At 33.9% G+C, this 14635-nt stretch overlaps 1 long non-coding RNA gene across 3 annotated transcripts; it reads left to right on the top strand.

Annotated features, from left to right (window-relative positions):
• The first annotated feature begins 12396 nt into the window (after positions 1 to 12396).
• LOC127733911 (uncharacterized) lies at positions 12397 to 13057 on the top strand. 3 transcript variants are annotated; one of them, XR_007997283.1, is made up of 3 exons: positions 12397 to 12642; positions 12858 to 12911; positions 12966 to 13057. It is a non-coding gene; the product is annotated as an uncharacterized LOC127733911 (long non-coding RNA). The 3 variants fall into 3 exon arrangements; XR_007997282.1 differs by having other exon boundaries at positions 12750 to 12911; XR_007997284.1 differs by having other exon boundaries at positions 12397 to 12696; positions 12750 to 12911.
• Positions 13058 to 14635: the final 1578 nt, after the last annotated feature.

Here is a 14635-nt window from a genome sequence, read left to right as displayed (position 1 = left end):
TTTCAATATCATAAACTAATCAAAACATTTACTAAATTTTATCATCGGTATAAGGACATCATTCGTAAATATAACTCAACATGCAGACATCTTATACGTTCGGGTATTTCACATCCAATCTTTTATGGTAATATTCTTTACAAAGCACAAAAATGTCAGTATTCACCTCAAAAGCTAACAAAACATTTAAACAGAAGGGATATAGTTACGATACTGTTGTCAGGTCATTAAAGATTGCATATTTTGGCTTTAATGTTGATTCACTTATAGGGTCTTTGCATCGGAATTAAACATATTTATTCTAAAACCAGTTGTTGGCATGACACGGGTTATGTTCTACTCATATATTTTATGATGGTATAATACTAAACCCCTAGGAGGGATTGTGCCTGATATTCATATGATGAAGACATAATCTTTCAATCAGTTTAATTGAGGTCTGGAGCTGGCATGTCAGTAACTGCTAGTAGTCTGTTGTTATTTATGTATTATTGTCATTTTGTTTATTTTCTTTTGTTTCCTATTCTGACATCGGACTCGGACTTCTCTTAAACTGAGTTTTACTGTGCGTACTGTTGTACGTTTGTTTTTTCTACATTGGCTAGAGGTATAGGGGGAGGGTTGAGATCTCAAAAAACATGTTTAACCCCGCCGCATTTTTGCGCCTGTCCCAAGTCAGGAGCCTCTGGCCTTTGTTAGTCTTGTATCATTTTTAATTTTAGTTTCTTGTGTATAATTTGGAGTTTAGTATGACGTCAATAATCACTGAACTAGTATACATATTTGTTTAGGGGCCAGCTGAAGGACGCCTCCGGGTGCGGGAGTTTCTCGCTGCATTGAAGACCTATTGGTGGCCTTCGGCTGTTGTCTGCTCTACGGTCGGGTTGTTGTCTCTTTGACACATTCCCCATTTCCATTCTCAATTTTACATACGCTCTTAAAGGGTAATTTCAACTCTACGAACCAAGAATTAACACCACAGACAAGAAAATAAAAGAGAATAAAGCATTAACAAAATTCAACGTATACAAATTGAATCGAATAAGTCCCGATAATTAACAGGTTAGTGGTCGAGCGCGAAAACGGTACATACGCGCTAATAGGGTAATTTCATCTTTACCAACAAAGAACTAACACAAGAGACAATAAAGAAAAAAAAAGAAAGCAGTAAAAAGGTGCAACGTATAAAAGTCGAATAAGGAACAATAAGGTAGTGAATAAGTAACAGGGTATCAGTCCAACACGGAAACGAGGCTAATAGGGTAATTTTACCTTTACGAACCAAAAACCAACACCATTGACACGAAAATAAAGCAGTAAAAAGCTGCAACGTATAAAAATCGAATAAGGAACAAATAAATAGCGAATAAGAAACAGGGTATCAGTCGAGCGCAAAAAAAGGTACCTACGCGCTAATAGGGTAATTCAAACTCTACCATCCAACAACTATCACTAGAGACAAGCACGGAAAAGAAAAGAAAAATGAAAAGGGTGCAACGTATACAAAACTAATAAGGAACAAATAAGTAACAGGGTTTCAGTCGAGCACAGAAACTGGTACATATGCGCTTACAGGGCTAGTTTAACTCCAATGAACTAGAACTAACACCAGAGACAAGAAAATAAAATAAAAAAAAGCATTAAAAAGGTGCAACGTATAAAAAGTGAAAAAGGAACGAATAGATAACGAATAAGTAACAGGGTATCAGTCCAGCAAAAAAACGGTAACATACGCGCTTAAAGAGTAATTTCACCTCAACGAACCACGAACTAGCACCAGAGACAAAAAAATAAAGAATAGAAAGCATTAAAAAGAAGCAACGTATAAAAAATCGAATAAGGCACGAAAAAGTAGCGAATAAGTAACAGGGTATCAGTCGAGCGCAAAAACGGGTACCTACGCGTAACAAGGGTAATTTCACCTCTACAAACCAAGAACTTTTACCAGAGATAAGAAAATAAAGCATTAAAAGGGGGAAACATATTAAAATCGAACAAGGAACGAATAAGTAATGAATAAAGAAAAAGGAATAAGTAACGTACAGATAACGAACGAGGAATAAGAAATAAGTAACGAATAGGTAAAGAATAAGGAATAAGGAATAAGTAACCAACTTGACGAACCTTTTTCCCTTGCATTTGCGCAGTGCGGTCGCCGAACGTCTATCGAAATGTCTCGTAGTTAAGGTCACTGCATACTGAAAAGCTATCGGCGATTGAGGGTACGGGAAGGAGATAATTCAATAGCAGCACATTTCTAAAGATAAATGATTTTCATTTTAAAGAAAGTTCATGTACACGTGTTTTATAGTAAAACTTAGCCATTCGAGTATATAAAACATTTTCAATATGAAGTATCATACGATATTTAAGAATGCGAAGAATTGATACTAATTATCAATTATTTAAATGAAATATGTATATTAGGCTGCATTATTCGCTAAGTTTCATAGATAACGTATGCAGTATATGTTTACACATAATTTTGAAAATCACAAACGGTTTTTTGTATGAAATAAAAAAAAATCTTCAATGGCTATCATTCATTGCCATGAAAATAGTTTTACTCTTAGTTCACCATTAATACATTATTAGATGAGATCAATTTTGTATGCTAGAATTACCTTAGTAATTTCATGGGAAAAAATCTAAATAACAAACCGTTTGTGCAATGGTTACATGCAACCTTTGTTCACATCCTCAGGCAGTATTTTCCCTTTAACATATACATGTATAGAACGGAGTAAAAGTCCTTTGTTCACATCCTCAAGCAGTATGTTCCCTTTAACATACATGTATAGGATGGATTAAAAGTCCTTTGTTCACATCATCAGGCAGTATTTTCCCTTTAACATACATATATATGACGGAGTAATAGTCCTTTGTTCACATCCTCGGATAGTATTATCCCTTTAACAAGAAGGACTGGGGTAATAGTCATTTGTTGACATCCTTGGGTATTATTTCCCCTTTAACATGTAGGGCGTGGGTAATAGTTATTTGTTGATATCCTCGGGAAGTATTATCCCTTTAAAATGAAGGACGGGGGTAATAGTCCCCTGTTCACATCCTCGGGTAAAAGTCCTTTTTGTCATTTCCCCTCTATGATATAGGACAAGGGTAAAAGTCCTTTGCTCACATCCTTGGGTAGTATTTCCCCTTCAAAAATGTAGGACGGGGGTAAAAGTTCCTTGCTCACATCCTTCGGTAGTATTCCCCTTTAACATGTAGGACGGGGGTAAATGTCATTTGCTCACATCCTCAGGTAGTATTGCCCCTTTAGCATGTAGGACGGGGGTAGTATTTTCGAGCTGTCTTAATGATTAAATGTTTGAGTGGTCTAGCTCCTGATTATCTATCTAATAAATTCATATATATCGTAATAGGTCACTAGCACACTGTGTAACGAAGTTATCCTACCGACTATCTAAATATGTGGTATTTAGACTAGTGGCCTATCAAAGTGATCAAGTCTTCAATACCGTTAGTATAAAGAACATACTTCCATTGGTCTATACAAAAACAAATTCCAACAATAACAACTTGTTAGCTTTAAATGTGTTTAATGAATTTATTTCAATCGCTCATCATCAATTTCTTCGTTTTTAAAACCTTTCAGATTTTTCTTCAACACCTTGTTGCTTTTATAAAGGGACATAACACCACTACTACATGCAACCGTGTATAAGCCCCACCTACTAACCCCATATAAAATATAAACGGTCTCCACGCGGTTGCTTTTAACCAATCATATTCCTAGAAATGTATAGGAGATAACATAATTATAATATCATCCCAACTCCTTTGTTCTAACAGGGGTGATCTGATTCGGATCACCCCTACCAGATCACCTTACCTCGAGTTTCTTTGTTCTGCATGCGTTCGTTTGTTCTGTAACATTTTGGCGGGAATGTCGATCACACCATAAAAGTTAGAAATATTCATGCGGAATAAAGACAAACTTTCAAAATTTGTGTAGTATCCATGCGGGGAATCGAACTGAAGACCTTAAGCATATGAAGCCACGATTCATACCCCTACACCAAGACAACTGTATACGGTTAATTTAACATATTTAAACATTGTATCCGGGGCTGATAAAGGGTATAATATTATACTATATAGTAATATATAAAGTATATTATGAGTATTGTATGACATTCTGAACTAGACGCATGAAGCGTAAATGTTTTTCATATATTCTAGAAGAGCTGGATGTAAAATAGTTATCCCACTCGGACTTGGTGTGTCAGTGTAAGATCACCCTCTGGCATCCGGCCATCAGGGTGATCTTACACTGACATACCGCGTCCTCATGGGATAACTATTACTTATTCGCTCAGGTCGACAACATCAGGACTTCTTCATGTACCAAGACCAAATTCTGATTTTTTTTAAAAGAACATTTAAATATTCTGGTCTTATAACCTGGAATAATTTGCCAACTGATATTAAATAAAGAAATAAATAATTTAAATACGTTTAAGACCAAATGTTCAAACTATTTTTTAACTGTACAGAATGAAGATACCTGAATCTATGGAAAGCCTCAGCTGTCATATATTAGAGATTTACAAATCGTTATGCTGAAGCTTAAAATGTAAAGTTAAGACAGCGTGATGTTGAATTGAGTCATCAAAATGCTAACTCTAAATTACAATATGCTAAGTTGAATCTGCGCAATGTTGACTTGAAATGACAAGTGCTTTAGTCGTGATAGTATAATGATAAGTCACGATGTTGTGATGATATGCCAAACACACTTAACGTTGGGTTTAAAGTACATGATGTGAAGTTGACGTTGCATGATGTTAGCTTGCAGATGGATACTGCTCAGTCATCCACATCGACAGCTATGATGAAAAATAAAGTGAATAGCTAAAATGTATGGTGCTGACTTGTCATTAATATATGTTGAGCTGAGAATGTACGATGTTATATCATTGTGATATTACGATAGGTCTATCATGCAATCTGTTGATTTAAAACACCATGATGCACAGTTGAAATTACACGATGTTAAGTCGAGATAACACGATGCTACACCACTATATTGAAACGAAATGCTTACCATACAATTTGTTGACTCAAAACAACACGGTGCAACGTGTTAAGCTAAGATGCTCACTTGAAACTACACGACGTACAGTTGAAATTTTGTAATGTTAAGCTACGATAGCACGATATTATATCATTATAATGTCACAATAGGCTTACCACACGATATGCTCATTTAAAACTACATGAATTTCAGTGGAAACTAGGTGATGTTAAGCTAAGATAGCATGTTGTTATATCATTTGAATGTCACGATAGGCTTACCATACAATATGCTCATTTAAAACTACACGACGTACAGTTGAAAGTACGTGTTGTTGAGCTAAGATAGCACGATGTTATATCATTATGACGTCACGAGAGGCTTATCATACAGTGTGTTGACTTCGAACTACACGATGTAAATTTGAAGTAGTTTGGCCTTGACTTGAAACAGTAAAATGTTAAGTTATAAAAACAGAACGTAAGTCAAAATAAAACAATGACAGGATGACAGGATGACATATACTTGTGCAGAATTGAAGATTTTTGGTGTTGACTTCGAGTAAAGTAAAAATATTAGCTCGTTTTATGTTAAATTGAAAGACACAATAATGATAAAACATTACAGAATTATGTGAATTGAAACTGCAATTCTATGGAAAAGAATGAGGGACAAATCCCCAGGATTTTTTTCTTCTTCATTTGCAAGTTCGGAGGCAAAATGATATACAAAGAAAGTTTTCCATAAATTCATAAAAAATTACCCATCGCTATATATTACACTTGAATACAGTTTTGCCGTATATATTACATGTTTTGTTTGGATTTTTATTTTATGATTAAAAACCAGACTTTTTTTATGAACAATATTTTTTTAAGAAAATATTTATCTATGTTGTGTGTAAACAACATAATATTGTGCTTATAAGACTTATGACTGTGAGGGTCAAATTTTACTCATATAAAATCACATCTATGTAAGAGTTATCGGAGAATTTGTATTTACTACTCCCGTTTTCCCCGAAATAAAACATAAGAATCTGGAGTCTTAATCTTAAAAAACAAAGATCAACTGATATGACAAATAATACGCTAAAGCGTAGGACTGAGAGGATCAGAGCTATATCAGAATGTGACCCCCCCCCCCCCCCCCCCCCCCCCCCCCCCCCCCCCTTTCCGGCCTTGTTAGAGGTATCTGAAAATTTGAATTTTCTTTTCCGCGAAATCAAACAAAAGGAGTTGACAGGTGGAAGAATCCTACTGCATGGGGCCAACCTAAACATAAGTATGGTAGATTCTGTTGTATACTTTTCGCTCATACATGAAGTCTATATGAAACCTAATGAAATTTGACCTAGAGACTCCAGTCTAAATTGTCAACTTTCAAAAAAAATTCATCATTTACAGTAGTGCCAACCATTTTTCCAGCACCAAGTAAGATAGTGCCCAGGTTTATGTATATATCCACTCGGAGAATATTTTATTTTTTTAAATTGGTAAAGTCATTAATGGACAATGACCCCTATAACTTATAATAAGAAGCCAATTAATGATTTCCGTCACTTATTTTCTTGTCCATAGTGATTTTTTGGTTCTTTGCAGCTTCTCTCTATCTATATGTGTTTTCGGAGAAAAAGAAAAAAATTAAAAATCTGTAAAAATTGTTAAAGTCCATGAATTATTTTGGTATTGCTTTGATTAATTTGTAGATATGTTTTTTTGATGTCAACAGTTTCTCTCTCTCTCTCTCTCTCTTATAGTTTTCATGAGTGTGGTCTAAATTAAAATCGGTAGATTTTTTAAAATTATTTGCCAAAATGTAGTTTGTTCTTTTTTGAAAAACATAATAAAAAGTTTGGGCCACAGAGCATTTTGCAAGCTATACAGGTTATGCAGTATTGTCAGATTTTGTATAAACTATACATGGAAAACTCAATGTTAGATAATAAAAATAAAAATTGGGATCACGAGACTCGTTTTCTGTCTACAAAACAAAATAGATAAAGTCCCTACACATTCCTACATTAGAGACGAAATATGCCAAAAGGATTTCAAACGCATAGGTCGAAAACAGACTGATAATGCCATGGCAAAAAATAACAAAAATAAAAAACGACAAAAAAAAATGTTATCCGAGTTATCTCCCCTATATGGAAAAGTTAAAAAACATATGCAAAACACGTTCTGTATTCAAAAACAAATAGTCGTTTTAATCAGATAAATCACATAATTTTCTTCATCAAGATGAAAAGTACTACATATGAATAACATTCCTCTCTCAAAATGTGTATGTGTATATTTTTTTTAGATATAGACCGATTGTGTTGTGCTATATGAGAATCTAAGGGAGCTACCATGTGATTTTTATGGGGGGGGGGGGGGGGGAGGGGGGGGGCGAGGGGGAGGGGAGGGGATAGGATGAAAACTTTTGTCCTGCCTTTTTTTAGTTGTAATCTCTGTCACGCCTTTTTATTTTTCACTCTATTCGGTCCTGCATTTTTTTTTTATTAGTTTATTCTGACTTTTTTTTTACATAAATTGTCATCCTGCCTTTTTTTTTTGCCAAGTTGCTCATCCTGCCTTTATTTACTCAAAACTCCTGTCCTGCCTTTTTTCAAATTTCAGTCTAGCCCTCCAATAAAAATCAAATGGTAGCTCCCTAAGATAGCGAGACACCCGACCTACCCTAAGGGCAATATATCTAATGAGGAAGAAATTTACAATTTCGGTCACGTCGAGTTACTTGTAGATCTAGCTCATTTTGTTGACAAGTATTTCTGTTTTCATTTATCTATCTATTATACTGTTCAGGGGGAGGGGAGAATCGAAAAAAAATACACAAAATGGGATAAAAGAAGGCGAAAGATACAAAAGGGATAGTAAAACTCTTAACCAAACTGACAATGTCATGACAAAAACTCATCAGCCGAAATAAACTAAAGAAAAAAGATCAAAAGCCAAACAACAGTATATTAAGCGCAACATATAGAAAACCAAAAACTGAGCAACACGAAACCCTCAAAAAAGGGGTGATCTCAGGTGCCCCAGAAGGGTAAGCAGATCCTGTTTCATATGTGGCACCCATCACTTGGCGATTTTGCAAATAAAGAAGGAATGTGTTAAAATTTTCGAGGAGCTCCCAAAAAACATGAATTACAGGGTGTCAAATCGATGAACGTGCTAAAAATAGGCTCCTTTTCATAAAAAAAGAATTGATGAAAACGTATTTGTATTTAATGTACAGTGGCAAATATTACATACATATAAGGACGAGAATATGTAAGTGTGATATGAATAGGAATAAATCTTGGCGCTGTACAAGACATATTTTGCTTGCTTAGTCGATTTTTAACAAACTAGTTGACAAACCATCTCTGACAATCTATGGAAATCCAAATAGCATCGGTTTTGATTAAGTCCAGATTTTTTGGTTTTATTTCGGGGAAAAGGGGTACGTTTTACGTACAGTGGCAAATATTACATGTATATCAGGACGAGAACATGTAAGTGTGATATGAATATGAATAAACCCTGCTTTGTTAAAAGACATACTTTACTTGCCTAGCCGAATTTTCAACGAACTAGTCGACAAACCGTCTCTGACATTCTATGGAAATCGTAATCGCATCGCTTTTGATTAAGTCCAGATTCTTTTGTTTTATTTCGTGAAAAAGAAAATTCACAAATTTTCAGAACCTCTAACAAGACCGGGGGGTCACATTCTTATATAGCTCCGACCCTCTCAGTCCTACGCTAAGCGTATTATTTGTCATATCAGTTGATCTTTGTTTTTTAAGATTAAGACTCCAGATTCTTGTGTTCTATTTCGTGGAAAACGGGAGTGGTAAATACAAATTCTCCGATAACTCTTACATAGATGTGATTTTATATGAGTAAAATTTGACCCTCACAGTCATAAGTCTTATAAGCACAATATTATGTTGTATATATTAACACACAACATAGATAAATATTTTCTTAAATATTGTTCATAAAAAAATCTGTTTTTTTAATCATAAAAAAAAATCCAAACAAAACATGTAAAATATACGGCAAAACTGTATTCAAGTGTAATATATAGCGATGGGTAATTCTTTTGCTTTATGAATTTATGGAAAACTTTCTTTGTATATCATTTTGCCTCCTGAGTTAAATTTCATTAATATTCATCAACTTGCAAATGAAGAAGAAAAAATCCTCGGTGATTTGTCCCTCATTCTTTTCCATAGAATTGAAGTCTCAATTCACATAATTCTGTAATGTTTTACGCATCGTTATTGTCTTTCAATTTAACATAAAACGATCTAATATTTGTACTATATTCGAAGTCAACACCAAACTACTTCAAATTTACATCATGTAGTTCGAAGTCAACACATTGTATGATAAGCCTCTCGTGACGTCATAATGATATAACATCGTGCTATCTTAGCTCAACAACACGTACTTTCAACTGTACGTCGTGTAGTTTTGAATGAGCATATTGTATGGCAAGCCTATCGTGATATTATTATGATATAACATCGTGCTATCATAGCTCAACATCACATACTTTCAACTGTACGTCGTGTAGTTTTAAATGAGCATATTGTATGGTAAGCCTATCGTGACATTCAAATGATATAACAACATGCTATCTTAGCTTAACATCACCTAGTTTCAACTGAAAGTCATGTAGTTTTAAACGAGCATATCGTGTGGTAAGCCTATCGTGGCATTCTAATGAAATAACAACGTGCTATCTTAGCTTAACATCACGTACTTTCAACTGTACGTTGTGTAGTTTTAAATGAGCAAATTGTATAATAAGCCTATTGTGACATTATAATGATATAACATCGTGCTATCGTAGCTTAACATTACAAAATTTCAACTGTACGTCCTGTAGTTTCAAGTGAGCATCTTAGCTTAACACGTTGCATCGTGTTGTTTTAAGTCAACAAATTGTATGGTAAGCCTTTCGTTTCAATATAGTGGTTTAGCATCGTGTTATCTTAACTTAACATCATGTACTTTCAACTGTGCATCATGGTGTTTTAAATCAACAGATTGCATGATAGACCTATCGTAATATCACAATGATATAACATCGTACTATCTCAGCTCAACATTTATTAATAACAAGTCAGCACCATACATTTTAGCTATTCACTTTATTTTTTATCATAGCTGTCGATGTGGATGACTGAGCAGTATCCATCTGCAAGCTAACATCATGCAACGTCAACTTCACATCGTGTACTTTAAACCCAACGTTACGTGTGTTTGGCATATCATCACAACATCGTGACTTATCATTATACTATCACGACTAAAGCACTTGTCATTGCAAGTCAACATTGCACAAATTCAACTTAGCATATTGTAATTTAGAGTTAGCATTTTGATGACTCAATTCAACATCACGCTGTCTTAACTTTACATTTTAAGCTTCAGCATAACGTTTTGTAAATCTCTAATATATGACAGCTGAGGCTTTCCATATGAATCTAATGTATTTCTTTTTCTTCTATTGAATGCATATGTGCTTATTCAATATTTAAGCTGCTTTATATAACTGTATCATGTATTTAATTTTGTTTGTATTTTTTTTTCTATTTGTGTTAATAGTTTTTGAAGGCCTCAGGGAAGATTAACATGTTATTGTTAAATGAGCTATTTATTATTCATTCCTTAACTCTTAGTTTCAAAGACTATTACCCTGATATATAGTTTAGGAATCATGTTTCCCGGACTTTTTCTGTACTTATTACTCATAAAACAATAATTGACTACTCGCGTTTCCTAGACTTTTTTCGCATACTAAGGCACAATATTAAAAATGTCGAAAAACAAACTGAACACTGTGTCTGTCGTCGTCTGTGAATAATTCATGTTATGATTATAATGTCTAACCTCCAAACAGTGTCGGACGTTTATTCGCTTTAGAAGCTGAAAACTTTTGATTTTTTCTCAGGTACCTTAGCATGCTCGTGTAAACGTTTTTTACATAAATCTGGCTGTTAATTTTCTCGTTTTGATTTTTTCATGTCTTTTTATGTTGGGTTCTTTTATAGCTTGCTATGCGGTACGAAATGGTTTCCTTGTTGGCTGTGACCTATAATTGCTTACATTCATGTCATTTAAACTCTGGTGGATAGTTGTATCATAGGCAATCATATCGCTGCGTCATATTTTTAAGTGTGACTATTTATTAGACATATGGGATATCATATTTTAGATTCTTTGAAAGTTGGCTCGTTCAGTATGATAAAACACTTTCATGATTGGTTATGAGGATATTAGCAATTGTGCTGTCCCTTTCGATTTTATCTATTTCCCTCGGCTTTGACTCGAGCAATAATTGTTATCTCATGGACAAAAAACTTGTTATTATCCACATGACAAGTCAAGAAGTTTACAATAGTACTATAACGAGCTTAAGGTTCCACTAAAGTCAAAATATAGGACACTTCATAAACATCTAAACTTTGCCTGTATTTTTCAACCTATAATGAGTAAAGTCCTAAACTATGAGAACATATGTTCATTTAAACATACTTAACATATACACACTGTGTAAATTGTAAATAAACTTGAAATTGTCAATTTTCAAAACAATCTGGAGGCCTGGGAGACGTCTTAATTTGTTTAAAATTGGTATGGACGAATACTGTTATATCTAATGCAGGGCAAGCTCATGTTGATTTTTTCAGAAAATGTATTGATTTTCGAGTTTCAGTTAATTTCATGTATCTAGGTGAACAAATATCGAAGTTACAATACAGAAATTGGACAAATATGCCATTAAAACATGTGACAAATCAACATGAGCTTGCCCTGCATTACATGTAACAGTATTCGTCCATACCAATTTTAAGCAAATTAAGTCGTCTCGCAGGCCTCCAGATTATTTTGAAAATTTAGTGTTCACCCCAAGAACCGGTTTGACCACAGCAAAACAATTTCAAGTTTATTTACAATTTACACAGTGTGTATATGTTAAGTATGTTTAAATGAACATATGTTCTCATAGTTTGGACTTTACTCATTATAGGTTGAAAAATACAGGCAAAATTTAGATGTTTATGAAGTGTCCTCTATTTTGACTTTAGTGGAACCTTAAGCATGATTGATCACAGGACAAAATCATTTAATTATCTGCTTATCGGCTCGAATTACAAATGAAAAAATATGGCCAGTTTTCTTGTTTGATTTAAACCTAATTAGACTTTTCAGCCAATTGCTGGTTACTATAATTGTTGAAATTTACGAACACAAAATGTACATTATATCAACATTGGAATGGAATTGATACTAATAAACTTAATCTTAACAGTATTTTTATTTTTTATTTTAATAAAAACTGTAGGGAAAATAACAAATTTTAACAAATAACAATTGTGTGACAAAATTGAAATAAGCACTTCTTAACAAATAACACTTATTAACTAAATAAAAATATATTGAAATCGATTCCTCTGTTGTGAGCAGGATATTGTGTGCTTTGTTATAAATAGGAAAATTGATTCCTATGTTGTAAGCAGGATATTGTGTGCTTTGTTATAAATAGGAAAATTGATTTCTTTGTTATATGTAGAACACCCAAATCCTCTTTTGAAGGTAGGACAATCGATTAATCTGTCTGAGTTAGGACAATCGATTTATTTGTCGTAGGTAGACAATCGATTAATCTGTCGTAGGTAGGACAATCGAGTTATTTGTCGTAGGTAGAACATTCGATTAATCTGTCTGAGTTAGGACAATCGATTTATTTGTCGTCGGTAGAACATTCGATTAATCTGTCTGAGTTAGGACAATCGATTTATTTGTCGTAGGTAGAACATTCGATTAATCTGTCTGAGTTAGGACAATCGATTTATTTGTCGTAGGTAGACCATTCGATTAATCTGTCTGAGTTAAGACAATCGATTTATTTGTCGTAGGTAGGACAATCGATTTATCTGTCGTAGGTAGGACACTCCATTCCTCTGTCGTAGGTAGGACAATCGATCCCTCTGTTGTAGGTAGGACAAGCGATTCCTCTGTTATAGGTAGGAAAATCGATGTATCTGTCGTAGGTAGGACTATCGATTTATCTGTTGTAGGTAGGACAATCGATTCGTCTTCTGTCAGTAGGATAATCGATTCCTCTGTTGTAGGTAGGACAATTGAATCGTCTGTTGTAGGTATGACAATCGATTCCTCTATTATAGATAGGATATTCGATAACTCTGTTATAGATAGGACAATCGATTTGTCTGTTGGAGGTAGAGCAATCGATTTCTCTGTAGAAGGTAGAATAATCGATTCCATTGTTGTAGACAGGATATTCGTTTACTCTGTTAATGATAGGATAATCGATTCGTCTGTTGTAGGTAGGACAATCGATACCTCTGTTGTAGGTAGGACAATCTATTCCTCTGTTGGAGGTATATGTTGTAGGTAGGACAACCGATTCCTCTGTTGTAGGTAGGACAATCAATTTATCTTTTGTAGGTAGAACAATCGATTCCTCTGTTATAGGTCGAAAAATATGTAATAAATGTTACTTGACAAGGTAAATAGTCAATTAAAATGTTTAAGCATGGTAGATAAAAGAAATTTACTCTGAAGTTCAATAAATCAAAAAGTGTAATAAAGACATGAAGATGTTAGATTGGTAATAAAGACATGGAGATGTAAGATTGGTAATAAAGACATGGAGATGTAAGATTGGTAATAAAGACATGGAGATGTAAGATTGGTAATAAAGACATGGAGATGTTAGATTGGTAATAAAGTCATGGAGATGTAAGATTGGTAATAAAGACATGAAGATGTAGGATTGGTAATAAAGACATGGAGATGTAAGATTGGTAATAAAGTCATGGAGATGTAGGATTGGTAATAAAGACATGGAGATGTAAGATTGGTAATAAAGACATGGAGATGTAGGATTGGTAATAAAGACATGGAGATGTAAGATTGGTAACAAAGTCATGGAGATGTAGGATTGGTAATAAAGACATGGAGATGTAAGATTGGTAACAAAGTCATGGAGATGTAGGATTGGTAACAAAGTCATGGAGATGTAAGATTGGTACTGTAAATTCAGAAATTATTGCATGCATTTATTATTGCGATTGTTAAAGAAAGAACAAACATGTGAGATTAATTATTGCGTTTTCAGATAAACCTGCATACATCTATATGTATCGGATATAAGAATGTGAGTTCTTATTATTGCGATTCCCACCCAGTCGCATTATGCGCATTAATGAAAACCTCTTAATAATTTCTGAATTTACAGTAATAAAGACATGGAGATGTAAGATTAGTAATAAAGACATGGAGATGTAAGATTAGTAATTAAGACATGGAGATGTAAGATTAGTAATAAAGACATGGAGATGTAAGATTGGCAATAAAGACATGGAGATGTAAGATTGGCAATAAAGACATGGAGATGTAAGATTGGCGATTTGTCTATTACAACAATAAAGAAGGTGTAACTTGTATAAAATAATTGAAAACTTTAAGCAGAAAATCGTTGCATTTCAAGTGAGCTATGTTGATATGGCTTATAAAAACGGATTTAATATATTGTATCATATTAGGATTTAAATTATCTTAT

The sequence above is a fragment of the Mytilus californianus genome, unplaced genomic scaffold (genome assembly GCF_021869535.1).
Source record: "Mytilus californianus isolate M0D057914Y unplaced genomic scaffold, xbMytCali1.0.p SCAF_3, whole genome shotgun sequence".
Lineage (NCBI taxonomy): Eukaryota > Metazoa > Mollusca > Bivalvia > Mytilida > Mytilidae > Mytilus > Mytilus californianus.
The sequence above is the reverse complement of the archived record's forward strand: the minus strand, read 5'-3'. Positions and strand labels throughout refer to the sequence as shown.